This window comes from Agelaius phoeniceus, chromosome 3 (assembly GCF_051311805.1).
Source record: "Agelaius phoeniceus isolate bAgePho1 chromosome 3, bAgePho1.hap1, whole genome shotgun sequence".
NCBI classification, from domain to species: Eukaryota; Metazoa; Chordata; class Aves; order Passeriformes; family Icteridae; genus Agelaius; species Agelaius phoeniceus.
The window spans coordinates 52,630,006-52,647,444 of NC_135267.1; the positions used below are offsets into that span (position 1 = coordinate 52,630,006).

The 17,439-nt window shown below is 38.4% G+C and overlaps 1 protein-coding gene across 1 annotated transcript in view; it reads right to left on the reverse strand.

Moving 5' to 3' along the window:
- The window catches only part of LOC143693555 (uncharacterized), a 114,299-nt gene extending 97,456 nt beyond the window's left edge, over positions 1 to 16,843 (reverse strand). The window contains exons 1-2 of the mRNA XM_077175248.1: positions 16,798 to 16,843; positions 15,896 to 15,958 (exon numbers count right to left, since the gene is read on the reverse strand). The gene's annotated coding sequence lies outside the window, so the exon portion shown is untranslated. The remainder of the gene's footprint in view (positions 1 to 15,895; positions 15,959 to 16,797) is intronic.
- Positions 16,844 to 17,439: the final 596 nt, after the last annotated feature.

A 17,439-nucleotide genomic window follows, 5' to 3' on the forward strand; every position in this document is an offset into this window, starting at 1 on the left:
AACATTCTATTAAAATATACTGTGGTTTAACTTTTTTTTTCATTTACTTGGAGTTCTTAAAAGTATTTTCCACAATGTAGTATTGATTTCAACTAATATTTCAACAATTCTGGGAAGTGTTCATTCCTGAAGTGCCTTTAAGAATTTCTTACTAAGTTGCTTTTTAGCTTATATTATTTTTCATAATTTTTCATTAATTACATGGCATTATTGAAGTAATTTTTACTTTACCACACCGAAAAGCTTTTTAGAATACTTTTAAATTTTGATTTCAGGCACTTCTGAAACAGCAGATGCCCACATATAGGGGTGTTACATCAGAGCAATTACACCTTTCTGGTGTAATATGTCCATTTTATGATAAAGATTTTAAAAATTCCCTACAACATAGAAAGAAATAATATTTCTTTTCTTACTAGACTTAAAATCTATCAAGTTTCTATCAAAATTGCTCATGCTAATCTAGGATTAAATTTTTATTATCACTGAACCCTTACAATTTGACAGAATAAAAGAGCTATTTTGAAATATCAACATTTCTCCCACATGCAAAATTCTGTGTTTCAACCAACACTTAATTTTGTTCCCTGTCTTAATCACTGAACACGGTATTGTCATATGCTCTGTGACAACTTCTGGCAAAAACTCTTGCCTTTCCAAAGTTACATTTCTTGGTGGGCATGAGAAAGGCATCTCATTTCACCAATGAGGCTGAAGTTGTGCACGAGGGAAAGCAAGGTACAGTGCCACCACCGCTTCAGAGCTGTTCCTGACCTGTTACATGACAACAATAAACTCTCTGACCAGAGTTTAACTATCTTCCTTTGAGAATAATGGGAATGACAGGGAAATTCATTGGTGGAGACCAGTAAGCCTTGAACCCCAGACTACAGGTTTTGCATTACTATCTTTTGCCTGCAGAGATTTCTGCATGCAAAAAAAAAAGGGGAAACTGCAGATAATGTTATTATAGCTGAGTAAAACGGGCAGATGCAGAGCTTCTGGGTGTCAAAATCAAATTTCCTCAAGCAACAAGAGACTGGACTATAAGATAGAAATTTAAAAATGAACTGATAACTGATATGGTATGTAAAGGTGCTTGAATAATGTAGAAAAAGGAGTTAGCTAACTAAAATTCCTCTGTTGTTGATTACAATGGAAAATCGGTGATAATACTCTTAAATGTAGGCAGATAATTTTCCACTGAAGCAGGAAAAACATGCAAAACTTTCCATCTATTCTCTGAGAACAGTATCTTCTCACCTCAGCATTGTCTGTATTTCCTCTCCACTCAGAGTAGCAGGCTTTTTGACAATTTCTAAATTTCTTTCATGTCTCCAAGTCCCTTCTGATCACCAGCCCTTGGAGGTGCTGTTTTGTCTCTGCAGTGTCTCCTCACACCACCATTTGCAAGGCAGCTCTATATTCAGTGCAGCCAATGAGTGCCTGCAAGCCCTGGGCACCAGAGCATCAGAAGCAGATAGTAACCTAAAGCCCCAGAGCTTTTCAGAAAGTGTTTTGGCAATACACATGGATGAAATACTAAATGTTATCTCAAACAGATTTCCCCAGATCATTAAAAGGGTTAGCTCAATAGAGCAAAAAATAAAGCAAGTAGAGGAGGGATGTGAGCAGACAAGTGATTCAGTTACAGTAAGAAAAAGCCTGCACTTTACAAATGGCCAATTTCAAGTATAATAGTGGTTCGTGGTTCCACTAATTGGTGATTTCTCCTTTCTACTTTGTAATTCCTGGAATGAATTCAGTCTCTCGCACTGCAGAGCAGGTAGAAACTTGTTCATCTTAAATACATTCTCATGCATGAACAGTACCCTCATTTGTATCAGAAATCCTGTGGCCAGACAGACTATGGCAGGGATCATCTCCCTGTACTCAATACAGGTGAGGCTGCACCTCAAATCACCTCCTCAATTTTGGGCCCCTCACTTAAAAAGCATTGGAGGACTGGGATAAGTCCAAAGATGGGCAATAGATCAGGTGAAGGGTTTGAACCACAAGCCCTGTGAGGAGCAGCTGAGGGAGTTGGGCTTATTTAACCTTGAGAAAAGGAGGCTCTGGGGGTGCCTTATCACTCTCTCTCCCAATTACCTGAAAGGAGGTTGTAGCAAGATGGGGATTGGCCTTTTCCCCCAGGTAATTAGCAGTAGGACAAGAGGAAATGACTTCAAGTTGTGCCAGAGGATGTTTAGATTGGATACTAAGGAAAATTTCTTTGCAAAAAGGATGCTCAAGCATTGGAAGAGGCTGCCCAGGGAAATGGTTGAGTGATCATCCCTGCGGGTATTTCAAGTGTATGTATGTTCACTTGAAGACATGGTTTAGTGGTGGACTTGGCAGTGATGGGTTCAAGGTTGGACTCAATAAGCTTAAAGGTCTTTTACAGCCTAAAAAGATCTTCATCAGGCATGGTTTAAAAAAGCAAAACTCAGGAGCATGATATGAGTTTGCAGTCATCCACACACAGGAAGCTGCAAGTGCAGCTAATTCCAGAAACTGCAGTCCTTTCGAGAAAAGGTAGTGGTTTTTATGTAGCAAATGTGAGTAATAACATTACTTCCTAAAACTTAGGAATCAGATATTTCCCTGGAATAACCTTTCATTTGAATTAGCATAAATATTATAAGAGATGAGAATTTTCTTTAGCTTTTTTTTTTTCATTCCTTGAAACAGCTGGGGGATGCACTCTAAACTTTTCCTAATAAAGGTCAGCACCAATACTGTTTGAATGATTCAGAAGAGAATTTTGGGTTAGAATAGGCTTTGTTAAGTGCATGTATGGTACGCTTCCTTGTGATATCTCTTCCTGTACTCTTCAACACATTTCCATTTCTTTCTGTCTGTTGGGTAGATAGATGTACAGATTGTATCTATAGGCATTATCACTAGGAAGAAGATATTTTCTTATGTCTGAACACAGATTATGTCAACATTCTCACTCTTTGAGAAGGGAAATCTTAAATAAAGAAATGTCCATCCATTCATCTTTATAGGTGACACAGTACTCTAATTACACTCTCATAAATGAGACAGAATCTATGAGAAAGCAACTCCATGCAGAACATACTGCAATCAAGCTAAAAATCAATGCTTTTCTAACCACAGTTATGTACGGCTCTTCTGTTATAGAAGATTTGCCTATTCTATTTTCCTAATAATTCAATAATACTTTATCTGACTTAGTCTCTCAGAGTAACATAGCAAACCACAAAATTGGCTCTGCTTCTTGGAAAACAGGTCAGGAGAACAAGCATGGCCATTGGGAACATTTACTGAAAGGATCATAACTAAAAGTGAAGGGTAAAGGCTTATATTTAAAGTCAGAAATACCTCTGATCTATGAACCTTTATAGGGGAAAGGCACACAAGAGACTGAAGTATACTTTCAATTCAGTGACATGAATGTCTTTATCTAATATGTGCTCATCAAAACTTAGTAAAAGCTTTTAAAGCTTTATTTCAAGGTCAAGGGAAAGATATTTTTTCTTTTTAAGTGCAAAGCAAAAGAAAAGAAAGAAAATCCTCCTGATCTCAGACTCTGAAGATTCCTCCTGACTGACTGTGAGTCAAGCCATGAACTTATCTATTTAGCAACAGCAGAAAATAATACTGCATAGTTACATCATTTCAACTTGGTAGACGCATCTGTGCATGGACATTTAACATAGAATAATTATCCCAAATATCAGGCCTGCTGACTCAGATATACATCTTATTTTGAGGGCATAGAACAGTTTTCCTTCATTAAAGAGATTACCTTGGTATAGTTTGAGACATAGGCATATTCTAATCCTGTTATTTCTGGATATGACTGGAAAAATAAATATTACATTAATCCCCAGACCAGCATAAAGAGAGTTGAAGAAAAAAATTAGGTTCTTTAATTAAAGCTATGCCACCCAGCTGCTTGCACAGGACAGGTAGTTCTTTCCCTATACCTGAAAGTCTAAAGGCAAACTGTTTATTTGGTTGCCTGTGTGGGTTTTAAATTATTTATCACATTCATGCTTGATTATTCCTAGTATCATATCTCCCCAAAAAGTTCTTTATGAGATTGACTGTACAGTGTCAGAAGAGGCTGCCTGTCAGACACTAAATTACTCCTCTGCTTTGCTCAAGGAAAGTTCTCTCACCAACTCATGAAAAAGTGAGTGGTAGTGCAAACCCAAGCCCCCTCCCTTTTATCTATATTTATTAAAGGGTTGCCATTTCTAATTCTTTGTCAACCAGGTCTTACCTACATCATTCACCATTTGCCTCTCTTACATCTCTCCCTACTTTGTGTATTCCAAGACAGAAAAGAACAAACACAAAATGTCAGATCTGGATGGAACAATACTCAGTGTTGACTTGGAAGCATTCAGCTCCTAATACTCTACAAAAGAGCCACTGAAAAGTGCACTGCATTTATTTATCTGCTACTAACATTTCATGGACAGGGCAGCTGCAGCAGATAGTGAATACTCACCTCTTTCTCTGCTAGAGATCTCTTTGCACAACATATTGGGGGGGCAGGAGGGCATGGGAAGTAAATAAAAATATTTCCAATCTGGAAATTACAGGGGAAAATACTGTTGCTACTGCCTGGGTGGAATGTGGTCAACATACCCAACCTGTCTCACACAATATAATCTGAGGTGGACTAAACAGAGGGTGGAGTGCAGACTGCAGACAGATTCTGTCAAAACCCTTGCACAGGAGGGAACTCAGTGGTATTTTTTAGTGGATAAGCCACATAAGAGCTGAAAACCAAGAGAGATTAAGGAAGAAGACCTGCTGTGAAGTCAAACTCTGGTAAAATCACTTTCCTTGGACTGATGCATGTCCCAGTCCCAAGATAACCTCAGATATTATACAGAGATACCCACCACCCCTCACTGAGTAAAGGCATAGATGCATGACTAAACTCACTCAAGCTCTGCCTGAATGTACATAAATAACACAAAAGTAAATTAAGAATCACCAGAAATTAGGGAAGACTCCATCATAACTTCTGAGCTCAGTCAATGGCCTGAACCTTTCTTCTCCCCCACAGGGACACATATTGGGTAGGAGCTGTATTCAATGCATGCTGATGATCATCTCCTTCATACATTGCTCTGAATACATTTTTGCATTCAGACACTATCACTGGCAATCCTTCAACCTAAAACTGTCACAATTTTATTAATGGAGTGCTATTCTGTGAACTGTTAATGAATGAGAGTCCTTAATATGTGCAAGCAGTCACTGGCAGAGGTAAGGATGTGGAGATCCAGGAGGGGATCTCTCTGTTTGGCATGTGAGCCCAAGCAAATCAGTCCAAGCACCCTCTGATCTGGAAATGCTCAGTCAACAGTCCCCATAATGGGACCCTTGTCAGCATTGGTGCTTGGCACCAGTTGACAGGAACTATCACCATCAGTTTATCATCCTACTGTAAAGCTTTCATACCTTCTCTCTGTGAGTTCTTACAGGTAGCTCCTCGCAATACTGACTCCTTTTCTCTTTCTTCCACATGGCCAGCTGACTCCTTCTTGCCCCTTACAGTATAGCCAGCCAACCCCAACTCTCCTCTCACACACCTAATCCACTCTTTTATAACACTCATCCTTAGTGGACACAGCTGTGACCTATTAAGGGCAAGGCTGTTCCTACTCTTTGGTAATTAGTACAGCTGCAACTCCTCAAGGGCAAGATTGCCTTCAGCACTATCTCTATTCTCTTACAATTCATCCTCCCACAGACACTGACAGGCTGGTTGGGCACAAGGGTCTCAATTTTCCTGGGACATGGACAGACTAATCAAACATTAAGGGTTTAAGAAAATCTTCCTTTTTCACATGACAAGGGGGCAAGTATGAGAAAGGATCAATTTCCACTAAAGCTGATTCCTAGTAAAGTAAACTGGAGTTGAGTTTTCTATCTGAGAGTCACCTCATCAATTGCAATGAAGAGTCAATCTTAAGACTGAGTCAGTTCTTGTTGTGAGGTGAAGGAGAAACAAGGGGAAGGTAGGAAAAACATTTTTCTAGCTCTTTCTCTCTTTCATCTAATTTCTATCTTTTGAACACTGAAAGCTAACTGTGTCCTGGAATGGCACGAGTGTTTGGTTTTGTTCTGGTATAGATTAATGTTATCATTCCCACTTGAAAAACTCTTTCAATAGCTAATAGGGCAAGAAACACCATGGTGACTTTGCAGCCTCAGTCCTTGTTATAAAAGCAGAAGAGGTGTTTAGGAGCTCAGTTCTCACAGAAAATCAATGGGAGGTATGTGTCTGGCCTCCCATGACGTGTTTGTATATCCACCAGGATATACATGCTGCATCTTTAGGCATGCTTTAAAATCATGTTGTCAATCATTGATGATGATGGAGCATAGAATTCAAAGTCCACCAAGTGCTTTGAAGGACATGTTTGAGCTGCCTTTTGGCTTAACAACAAGTTGTATGAAGACCACGGTAATTGTATTTCTGCTGTGTTTGCATCTCTATTCTGCCAGATTTTTTTCTCTTCTCCCTCACTGTGAACCTGTTTTTATTGTTATGTTTTTATCTGTTTGGGGAGATACAATTTGATTTTTACTAGATAGTCATATCTGGCTTGAGGATTTCTGGAAATGTCAATTAGGAAAGCAGGCTTTTCTATTTTCCATGGAAGACTAAATACTTAGAGCATGACCACTAGTCATGTGCTCGGCTGATAAAAGTAATGCAGAAAGGAATTTCTGTTTTTCCAAAGAACCTGCAAGGCAGTTGTCTCCAGCTGCATTTCTGCATTGACTCTTCACTACATTCTCTTTTAGCTTATTATGTATATCTCTGAGGGTTTACCTCTGTAATGCTCAGGGCTAGAACACACCATCAGGCTCTCTAGTCTGACGTTTTGTTGTCAGAGACTCCTATATTTCAGCTAGGCACATTTTCAGCTGGTGTGTATTTTTCATTAGGTAAACAATCATCTACTGCAGACACCAGGGAAAGCAATATCCACCCTGTGCTGTGGTAGTTGATCACTCTTAGTGTTAAGAACCTGTACCTCATTTTCAGTTGAGATTCACTTAGCTTCAGCTCCCAGTCATTCATTCTTGTTTAACTGTCCCTACTATGTTAAAGGGAGCTGTTGTTGCCAGAATATTTTTTCTTTTTTGTTTATTCTTTTCTGCAAAGGTACTTAGTATCCACAATAACCAAGTTACCTCTTTCTGAAGAGATGAATTGAATAATTTATTCTTCTATGTGAAAAAAAATAAAAATCCTTACTTTGTAAATAACTCAAGCGACTTTTTTTTTGTTCTTCCTCCAATTTTACATGCAACTTCCAGTCTTTTCAGTGCTTTGTAGACAGGTGAAGTGTGGCCATGGTCAGTGTCCTCTGTTACAAGGTTTATAATTTCATGTCTGTATGAAAAAGTATCAACCTCTATTTTCCATTCACCTTGTCAGTTATAAAGCTACCTTCCAGATGTAAATGTAAGTGCCAATATAACATGAGACAGTAGGGAACTGGGCCCTGAGGTTAGAAAGACTATATTTGGGTGTCACAAGAGAACATAACTCTGAGTAATGGGATAAAATTAAGCAAGGGAAAATTTAGGCAGACTGGAATGAAATACTTCTTAACTGTGAGATCTATGAGGTTGTAGAATAATCTTCTGTGGGAATTGATGGAGGCCTAGTTACTTCAGACATTTAGAACTAAACTGGTTAAAGCACTTGAAGATATTCTGTAAGGAATTATCCTGCATTGCCAGAAGGAAGGATTAGATGACCTAGCAGGTCATTTCCATCTCCTCTTTCTGTGATTTTGTTGTACAAAGCCCCATGAACAGGAAATTGTTATCAAAGTTAAGAGATGCCCCTAAACCCTGTTTGTGTAAGAGAAAAAAGAATAAATCACATCTCTTGCTGGTAACTGTGCAGGAATTCTAATCCAGCATTTCTGTGAGTTAGTAAATGCTACCAGTGCTGATGGCTGCATGCATAGTTTGTGAAAGCAGAAGCATCTGCTAATGAAAAAATGTCAGGAAACTGCAAGTGAATTATGAATAGGATGCCAGAGAAGAGCAGTAGGAAGGGAAAAATAAGAATGGGCCTGACATGCAGAATAGGGTAATGAGCAAGTTATTAGTCAGGAATGGATTGGCCTGTAGTAGAGGAGATGAAACCTGAAGCTGCAGTCATCCATCTGGGAAAACGAGTTGGTTTTATAAGCTTTTGTGCATGGGCATTGATTCATATAATGATATTACCAATTGGAATCATAATTAAGATGAAATCAGAGCCAGGGGCTTTGCTAAAGGTTGTATGAACCCACAACAAGCCAAAGCTCTGCAGAAATATATAGATGGATGAGCAGTCTAGGAGAGAAAACTGTCAAAAGAATATTGGTAAGAAACAACTTAGAGAAGGATCACACAGTTCTAAGGTCATTAAGTTCCTCCTTTGATTTGTGTGTGTGTGCTTTAATGTGGTTTGTTCCTAAAACATCTCTCAACTCATAACACATTGTTTTCCTTAATTATTGCTCTTATACATTCATCTGCATGAGGAATCACAAAACAACTCATTGCTTATTATTTCTGTTGCCTAATTTTTACATTTGTCTCTTCTCCTAACCTTTCTAAATTTAGCTGCAAATAAAAGCAAACTGTAGGTTCCTGTTCTGGGTTCACCTGGGAGGGAGAAGGTAATTTCCTTCATAGCAGCCTGTATGATGCTGTGGTTTGGATCTTTTACTCAGACATTGTTAGCAAACTTGAGTTTTGGCTATTGTCAAGCAGTGCTTGAACAGCATCTGAGCTTTTTCTTCTTCCCACTCTGTCTGTGCCTACTACTAGGAAAAGGCTGGGAGATGACACAGCTGGAACATCTTAACCAAATTACAGGGAACATATGGTAGGGAATACATCAAATACAGAGGTGTACTCCCTACCATATAATACCATGCTCAGCAATAATAGTTGAGAATAGAGGAGGAACAGGGAAAGGGTGTCCTCTGCTTCAACTGGTTGGGCATTGTTTTGCTTGGGAAGGTGGTGAGCAATTACAGAATTTGTATTTCTCCTCTTTATTTTATTTATTAATCTTTGTCTCAACCCATGAGTTTTCTCATTTTTGATCTTCCTGTTCTCCTCCCCTTCATGTTGATAAAAGGGGACTGAAGGAGAGGCTGTTTAGGTGTTTAGCATCTGGCCAGGGCCAAATCAATACAGTGTCTTCTCATCATTAAAAATAAAAAGGTAAAAAAAAAGTCAGACAGGGTTCTACCACTCAAAATGCCTACCTTCTACTTGTTGTAGCAGCCATTCTGAAAACACATTTGATCAATCCAAAATGCATAATAGCACTTACATGTGCACTCCAGTTCCTAAGTGACTCAGTTTTTACCTTTTCCTCAGAATTTGTTTAATAAGAAAGAAAATTTGTGAATAAACATATTTCATTTTCTGTATGTGACCAACCACTTTCAAAATACCTTAGGTTCTCTTGTTCTAATTTCACAATTCCATTTTTTCCTTGTAAGCAACCTAAATTGTGACAGCCTCTACATCTCACTGGCTGTTGCAGACCTTACATTGTGGCCTCCTCTGAAACACACATCATCCTCCCATCTGCTGGCATCTGTCATGTGGCATCTCTCATACAAGGGAACATGAGACACATCACAGTGTCCAAGCTGGGCTGCTTAACGTTGTCAGACACTCAGCTAGAAATACACTCCTGGCAGTGGGCAGGGTAGAGTGAGGAGTTTCAAACTCTGTTCTTGAGAGGCAACAGAGATGTCTTCCTACAAATGTCTTCCTACAGCCCACTTGCTCATCAGGAAAAACCTAGGATCAACTTTTGTGTCCCCAATGAAACATTCAATTTATTACAGTTAGATCAGTCCAAAGCTGTTCAGGATGTCTGGTATGCATCTACTTCTCTAGATCAGTGTGTTAGCCAAGCATGTTTTTTTCCCTAGTTATAGCTTTTATTATATTATAATATGTATATAATATAATATGATATATTTTAATTAATTTTTACTTCTCTGGCTGTACTGAAAGTATTTACATTCCAAAATTATTCTTCTGAGAACAGTGTTACATTTAGATGGCATTCTAACATTTTTCTAGCCATGAAAGCAGTAGGATAAGCAGCATGGGGAGGTAAGTAGTAAGTTCATCATTACTTCAGCAAACTCTTTTTAAATAGCCATATTTGAAAGCAAACAACAAAAAACCCCTTAGGCATATGGATTGAAATAAAAAGATAATTTGCCACCAGGTGTCAGTAGTGGATCTTTTATTGTTATGGAAGGCTTAATATCAAGACTGAAAAGGTAGAAGCTGAGACAAGGTAGTCACAAAATTAAATGCATTTTTTAAATTACTGTTCAAACCAGGAATTTAAAAATGATTGAGGGAATTTCTCTTCCTGCCAGAACAGGGCAATAACGAAGAAGATACTATTGGTGTATAAAATGGACTTTGCCCTCCATGTCCTACTAAACCATTGTGGGTTTGTTTTCAAATTACAAGGACTGTCCTTTAAAGAAAATGCATCTGTGATCAACCCATGCAAAAATTTGCTGGTACATGGTCAGTCATGTTTGCTTCTTGTCTGGTCACCTCCACTCTGCTCTACTAATAATATTCTTCTTCCAAGAAGACAAACTTAGACAGATTTTCTTGCTGTCTTGATCTCACTGGGAAACAGAGTAGTGAGAATAACCTGGTTATCCCAGTTTTCCGGCAGTCATAAGATACTGTTTTCAATTTTTATGTCCAAGATAAACTTTTAGTTTGCTTCTTTCATGACTGCAGAGAGACTTCACTTGGTTGTTACAGTGCCATAATTAAAATGTAGCTCGGTGTCTGTAATTTTAAGCCCCCAGAGACTTTACCTATGCAGGAGGCAAAGATTTACTGTGCTATCTAAAGAGAGACATCAGCACTCCCCAGCTCTGCTAACACAGCCTGGTGTGAAACATATGACACAGTATCATGCCTCATAGATATATCTTTACCATATTAATATCTTTATCAGTGATCTGGATGAAAGGATCAGGTGCTCCTCAGTCAGCCTTTTGGACAATACCAAGTTGGGCAGGAGTGCTGATCTGCTGGAGGGCAGGAAAATTCTGGAGAGGGATTTGGGCACACTGCATTGATGGGCTGAGGCCAATTGTATGAGGTTCAATGAGGCCAGGTGACAGGTCCTGCACCTGGGTCACAACAAACCCATGCAGTCCTACAGGCTGTTGGAAGAATGGCTGGAAAACTGACTGGCACTAAAGTACATGGGGATGTTGGTTGACAGCCAGCTGAAAGTAAGCCAGCAGCGTGTCCAGCTGGCCAAGAAGGCTGATGGTATCCTGACCTGCATCGGCAGTAGTGTAGCCAGCAAGACTAGAGGAGAGATTGTCCCTCTCTTCTTAGCATTGCTGAGGCCATACCTTGAAACCTCTGTTCAGTTTTGGGCCCCTGACTTCAAGAAAGTCATTGAGGTACTGGAGTGCATCCAAAGAAGGGAGACAGAGCTGGTGAAGGGTCTGGACCACAAACCTAATGAGGAGTGGCTGGGGTTGTTTAACTTGGAGAAGAGGAGGCTCAAGGTAAGACCTTATTGCTCTCTACAACTACCTAAAAGAAGGTTGCAGTGAGGTGGGTGTTGGTCTCTTCTCCCAGTTATCAAGCAATAGGACAGGAGGGAATGGATTCAAGCTGTTTAGGGGAGGCTTCAACTGGATGTTGTGAAAAATTTCTTCACCGAAAGGGTGGTCAAGCCCTGGAGCTCGCTGCCCAGGGAAATGGTTGAGTTGCCAGCTCTGAAGGTAATTAAAAGATTTTCAAATGTGTAGGGATACAGTTTAGTGTGCCTTGGCAGTGCTATATTAGTAGTCGGACTCAATAATCTTAAAGGTCTTTCCCAACCTGAATAATTCTGTGATTGTGTGGGAGATGCATCAAAAAAATATGTGTGCAACTGCTGCAAGCTAATTCCTTTATTTATGGAATGGTTCCAATGCTCCTTTGTAGGGGTTTCTATGCTCTGTGGGGAGCATGCATACACCAACACAACAAAATGGAAGTCAGATCATGCTCCCTGATCTGGGACAAGCAGATCTGCACACCAGAACTGCTCAGGGTGGTATTTAAGTGTGGTGGTCTTAAAATATATGTCCCTGAGGTCAGAACCAAGGGATTCTTGAACAGTAGTCCTGCTGATAAGGCTTTATGATTTTAGCAAAATCATTTTCTTCCTAGACATCAGTTGCATTGTCTGATGTCTCTGGGTTAACACAAGGGAAATTGTGAAAGTTTACAAAAATTTTGGATCTTTAATCCAGCTAGCATTGGTTTATCTTTCAGAAGACATGTATAAACAGAAGATAAATATGTGGACAACTGGCCTGGATTGCATTCTGTACCTGAATTTCACCATATGGAAAGTGGAGAAAATGACACTGACTATCTTCCTAAAGCAGTTACAAGATTTGTTATCAAAATTGCAAGAATAACAGGAAGATCATTAATGACAGTTGAAGCAGAATTTTAGGTAGGAAATGATGTGATGATACAGGCCACCATTATTGCTTTATAAACTCATTTTACATATGTGATTTGTTTTGAGAAGCAAAATAAAGTGGGAAAGGAGTTTGTAACAAAGACAAAGGCTGGTGTGAATATAATTTCTAGGAAAGTTGATTCAAGAAGGAGAAGGGAAGCTTGAGACTCTGGGAAAGGGACCATCAGGAAAAAATCTGCAAGTAAACTATTAGTGCCTGAAAGCACCAGACTCTGTATATTCATTTTCATGTAGGGCTGGACACCAAGCTTTAACACAGAGGGTCCCTTTTCTCAGTCAGATTGCAGACTGGAGCCCCCTGGGCTGATGTGTCCCAAGCACCAGAACAAACTTTGGGAGAGCCTGGCAAAGGTTTATATCTGCTGAGGTGTAGCAAGCCCCTTAAAGTGGATTTGGAGATGCAGCTCCTTCTCTATCCAGAGTAGCACTGGATAGATTTTTGTAAAAGGTTTTGGAGTCTGACTGTGCCAGACCCTTGTTTCTGATGATTATGTTTGTTTAAGTTAGACCTCTGAATTTGTAACAATGGAATTATCTATTTCTCAGGATAATTAACACAATGCTTTTGTATGAGCTGAAGGTCAGAGGATTAATGTGGTTTTATCTATAAAGCATTTTTAACAGCTAATTAAGAATCATCCAGTTTGCTCTGTACTAAAGACTGAGGACATTTCATATTAGATGACTCTTGATTCTCTGCAGCAGCAGAGGGTGGGGGGAAGAGAGAGAGAGAAAAATAGAGGGGAAGAGAATTGGAGAAAGAGTGAGCTGGCATGCAAATAAAAATATCACAGGGATGCAGTTAATGAAGTGCAATAAAAAAACCTCCATTCCGGTAGCAGTAGAGATAAAATTGTCTCTTGGACCAAAGGACCAATCTAAAATATTAATCTGAAAATATATTCAGTATTTGCAATTACAAGCATTACTTGTTAGACCAAGAGAGATGGAGAGGAATATAGAGAAGTGCTTCTCTCAGAACATTATTTTAGAGATGTTTTTATCACTTAGTGCTTTCAGAGCACCACTTCTTCTCTCTCTCTTGAGCCTGACAGCCTGTACATGCCACCATTCCTCCATAGGGAATGCCTGGTTAATGGGCCTCCAGCCAGGCATGAGTCTTCTGGGAGAAACTGTGCAAGGGTGTGGAGCAGCAGTGGGACTTGGCTGCAAGGAGGACCCTGGAGCAGAAGGAGCTGCCCACTGGTGTGGGGATGAGTGTGGGTGGCAGTGAGAAGGCAGCTTGCCCTGAAAACACCTCAGCTTCATGGATTGCAAAGGTCAGGGGACGCAAAATGCGACACAAACCAGAGACATTCAGAGGCAATGCAAGAGTTTGAAAACTAGGGTGAGGAGTTCATGTTCAATGCAACAGCCTCTGCCTAGCCTTTTAAAGGGAAAAGGTAAGAAAACTGGAAGGTGTTATTTGCTTTTGGATGCTTATGTATTCTGCTGATTCAAATGTTCTGAGGTTGATTTTCTGTGTCCAAATTATGTAAAGACATTGAGGTGACTCATTTCAAAACTGGGCTATGCACTACTATTCTGTTGATCAAATATGGCAATTATTTCAGGCTTAAAACATATTAAGGATAGCAATGGGTGCTGCCAAAGGTAGAAAGTCCATATGCATTCAAAGAACAAGCTGAAAGAGGAATAACAGCAACACGTGCAGCTAGAATACATTATGAATTACCATCCTCTTACACAAAGGCTAGTAAACTCCAAAAATGCAGCAACTTACAGAGCTAATAAAAGGGACAGAAATGTGCAGATATCTTGGTTTGTCTAATTTGTGTCTTTCTAGCATTAGGCTACAAAGGATGACTCACTGGATTTAGCAACTGCTTTTGAAGATGAACATATTAATAACTTCATGCTGCAGCTCTGCTATAAAATGTAATCTTTTACGATTCTGTATTCTCAAGTGAAATACAAGCTTAGGACCAGAATAAAATTACAAAAGATATTTGAATTGTTAGCTTATGTTCTTTTAAAACCTGTGTTTATACATTAAAATATGCAACTTAACTAGTAAAAGGATATTCTCTTTCATCCCTATCCCTTCCCCAGTGTGTACAACTTCCTACTATAAAAGACATATTTAAATATGGGGCTACCAATATAGTTGTCCCAGGTAATCTGTGCATTTTTATGTTTTCCCAAACATAAATTACTATTTTTCTTCCCATCCATAATCGCTTGCATAAGAAAACTTATGCAGTCCACATATGATTCAGTGGCAAAGAAACCAGTTGCTTATTGAAATTTGCATATGTAAATCACAATATTAGTAAACAATGGGATATAGATACTTTCAACTTTTCACAACATTCAACAGATTTAAATAACTAGAAAACAGAATGCAAGGTTTGCCTTGAGGACATAGTAAATATAGCCCTGAATATTTACATCCTATTTTGAACCTTTCTCCGTGGCTTTAGGCATTGCACTAATCTACAGAAAGGTTAATCTGCGTACTTGAGGGCTTGTAGAATGTTATATAGAAAGTGACAGATAAAGCATCAATTTGAATCTGTGTTTCTAGGTATTCAGATGGTGACCAACCACTGAACATTTTGTTTCTCCTTGATTTTAATGAGACCGTTTTGCAGGCTGTGTCATTTACTGAGACACTTTTGCATTTCCACATTAAATATACTTGCAGATTTACTGAAATAATGGGGAAGAAAAATACAGCATTTTTCGTGTAGACAAGACCCAAATATTTATATTTCTATGCATGAAACAATCAATTAGGTTTAGGATATTCACTAATTTAAACTTTTAAAAAATTCTTTTCTGGGCATGAGTAAAAATTCAGAAAATAACCATCTATTTTTATATGGTAATATTTCCATTTATGACTTAAAAAAAAATCTGTATTTTTAAAATAATTAATGGAAAATATATACTCTCCATTCAGTCTCGGCCATGTAGCTTTTGAAATTAGTTATGCTCTTGATAAATTAAGTGTATGAGTGAAAGCAGTGTTTGTAATTGGTTTGTAAATGTATTTATATTTACAAATTATATTTGTAAAAGTCTCAAGATCATAGAACAGGAAATTACATGTATTATATATACAGATATCTATAATAATATAATATAAACATATATATATATATATATACTGTGATATCTATCTATCTATCTATCTATCTATCTATCTATCTATCTATCTATCTATCTATCTCTCCATTTGGATTCTTGAATGATAATGTGCTACATACACCCTTATCTCAAATCCTTAAAACTTGAAAGTGATTACACTAAATAGTCAGATACCATTGCAGAGAAAGCCAGAGTTCAATTTCTTACCTGCTTTTTTAATTTCAGGGACAGTTGTCTTCTCATGAGCTTTCTCCTTTTTTCCTGTTTTTTCTAAGATTTAATTAAAGAGAGTAATTTGATGTGCTAGAACTCTGAATCATACACTCAAATATGCAGTCAACCAAGTCCTGGTGGGCACATACTGAAAAAAATATGACTTATTTGGGAGTTCAGACTATTCCCTTATAGCGCTCGCACCCAACTAGCCACAGAGCAATCAGCTGAGAATGAAAATTAATCAGTATGAATCAACTGTGGATGATTTGGACCCTTAATAATTCATCAAAAGTTAGGCAAAGATCATCAGTGCATGAATGTGGCAGCTTCTCGCTTAAGTTCCAGTAGCAATGAGATTATTAAAAAATAATGAATGACTTAAATATTTCGCATGAAGCAACACCTTAGTGGATTTTAGATTCTTTCTGACAATTTATGATTGGAATATTATTTAGATGGATATCATGACTTTGCAGTTTGGTCGCTGTAAGTCTCAATTGTGATTGTATAAAACAAACAGATCTACACCACCTTCAGAAACTGATGTGCAATCAATTAAGTGATATCTTCCCTGAGTTTTCTGTATTGCAGCATAACTATGTCCTGTTAAATATGGACTCCATTAAATTGTTTAAAAAGCCCATTGATGGCCACCAAACAGGACATTTCATTTGTCAGAAAATGAGTTTAGGTAATATTGGATGCTGAACATATTGGACACATAAGACATTAGATACAGAAGAAGTGGAAACATGCAAATAGTGACTGAGTAACCAAGAGAAGTACAATGCAGCCAGTAGCATAGGATTAAACTAACAGAAAACAATGGGAAATGAGCCAGAAGTGTGAGTAAAAGCTGAATGAGGCCAGTAAGAAATGTTTCCAAACCATACCTTTCACTTTAGTTTCAGTCACAGTCTTCTTTTCATCACTCTTTTTCTTCTCCTCTTTTCTCTCTAAAAATAGAAATTGAAGTTCAGCTGGCTACTTTTACACAGAAACACACAAACAACCATGTATATATGCATGTATGTATAAATGTATTTGAGATGGGGCATCCACTAACTGCAATATGTTCAAGATTTGACAAGTTGGTCACTTATTGTCAGCAGCTCAGAAGTACAGCTTAATACCCAGAGAGTGAATGTGGTGCTAAGGATAGAACTGGAACAAATATGCACACCAGATTATTACTTAAACATTAATTCAAGAACCTATGCCCATTAACTTGGTGTAACGAAGAGTTTATTGTGGTCACTCAATAGCCATTCACTCGCTCTGCTTCTTTTGTAAGACCTGACTGAACGACAGCAAAAACTTGCACATGGTACTTGGGAACAAGTGTAGAATGCCATGAAAAGCCTGCATATACAATATACCTTTATTACCCCTTTTACTAATTGAATCTTTGAAACTGTCATTACAGGGCTTCTCTTATTCATGGAGAATTGTTGTTAAAGCACCATCTACAAAACTACACGACATTATTTCAGAAGCATCTGCCTTGATTTTGGCAGTTATTAGGGCAATTATAG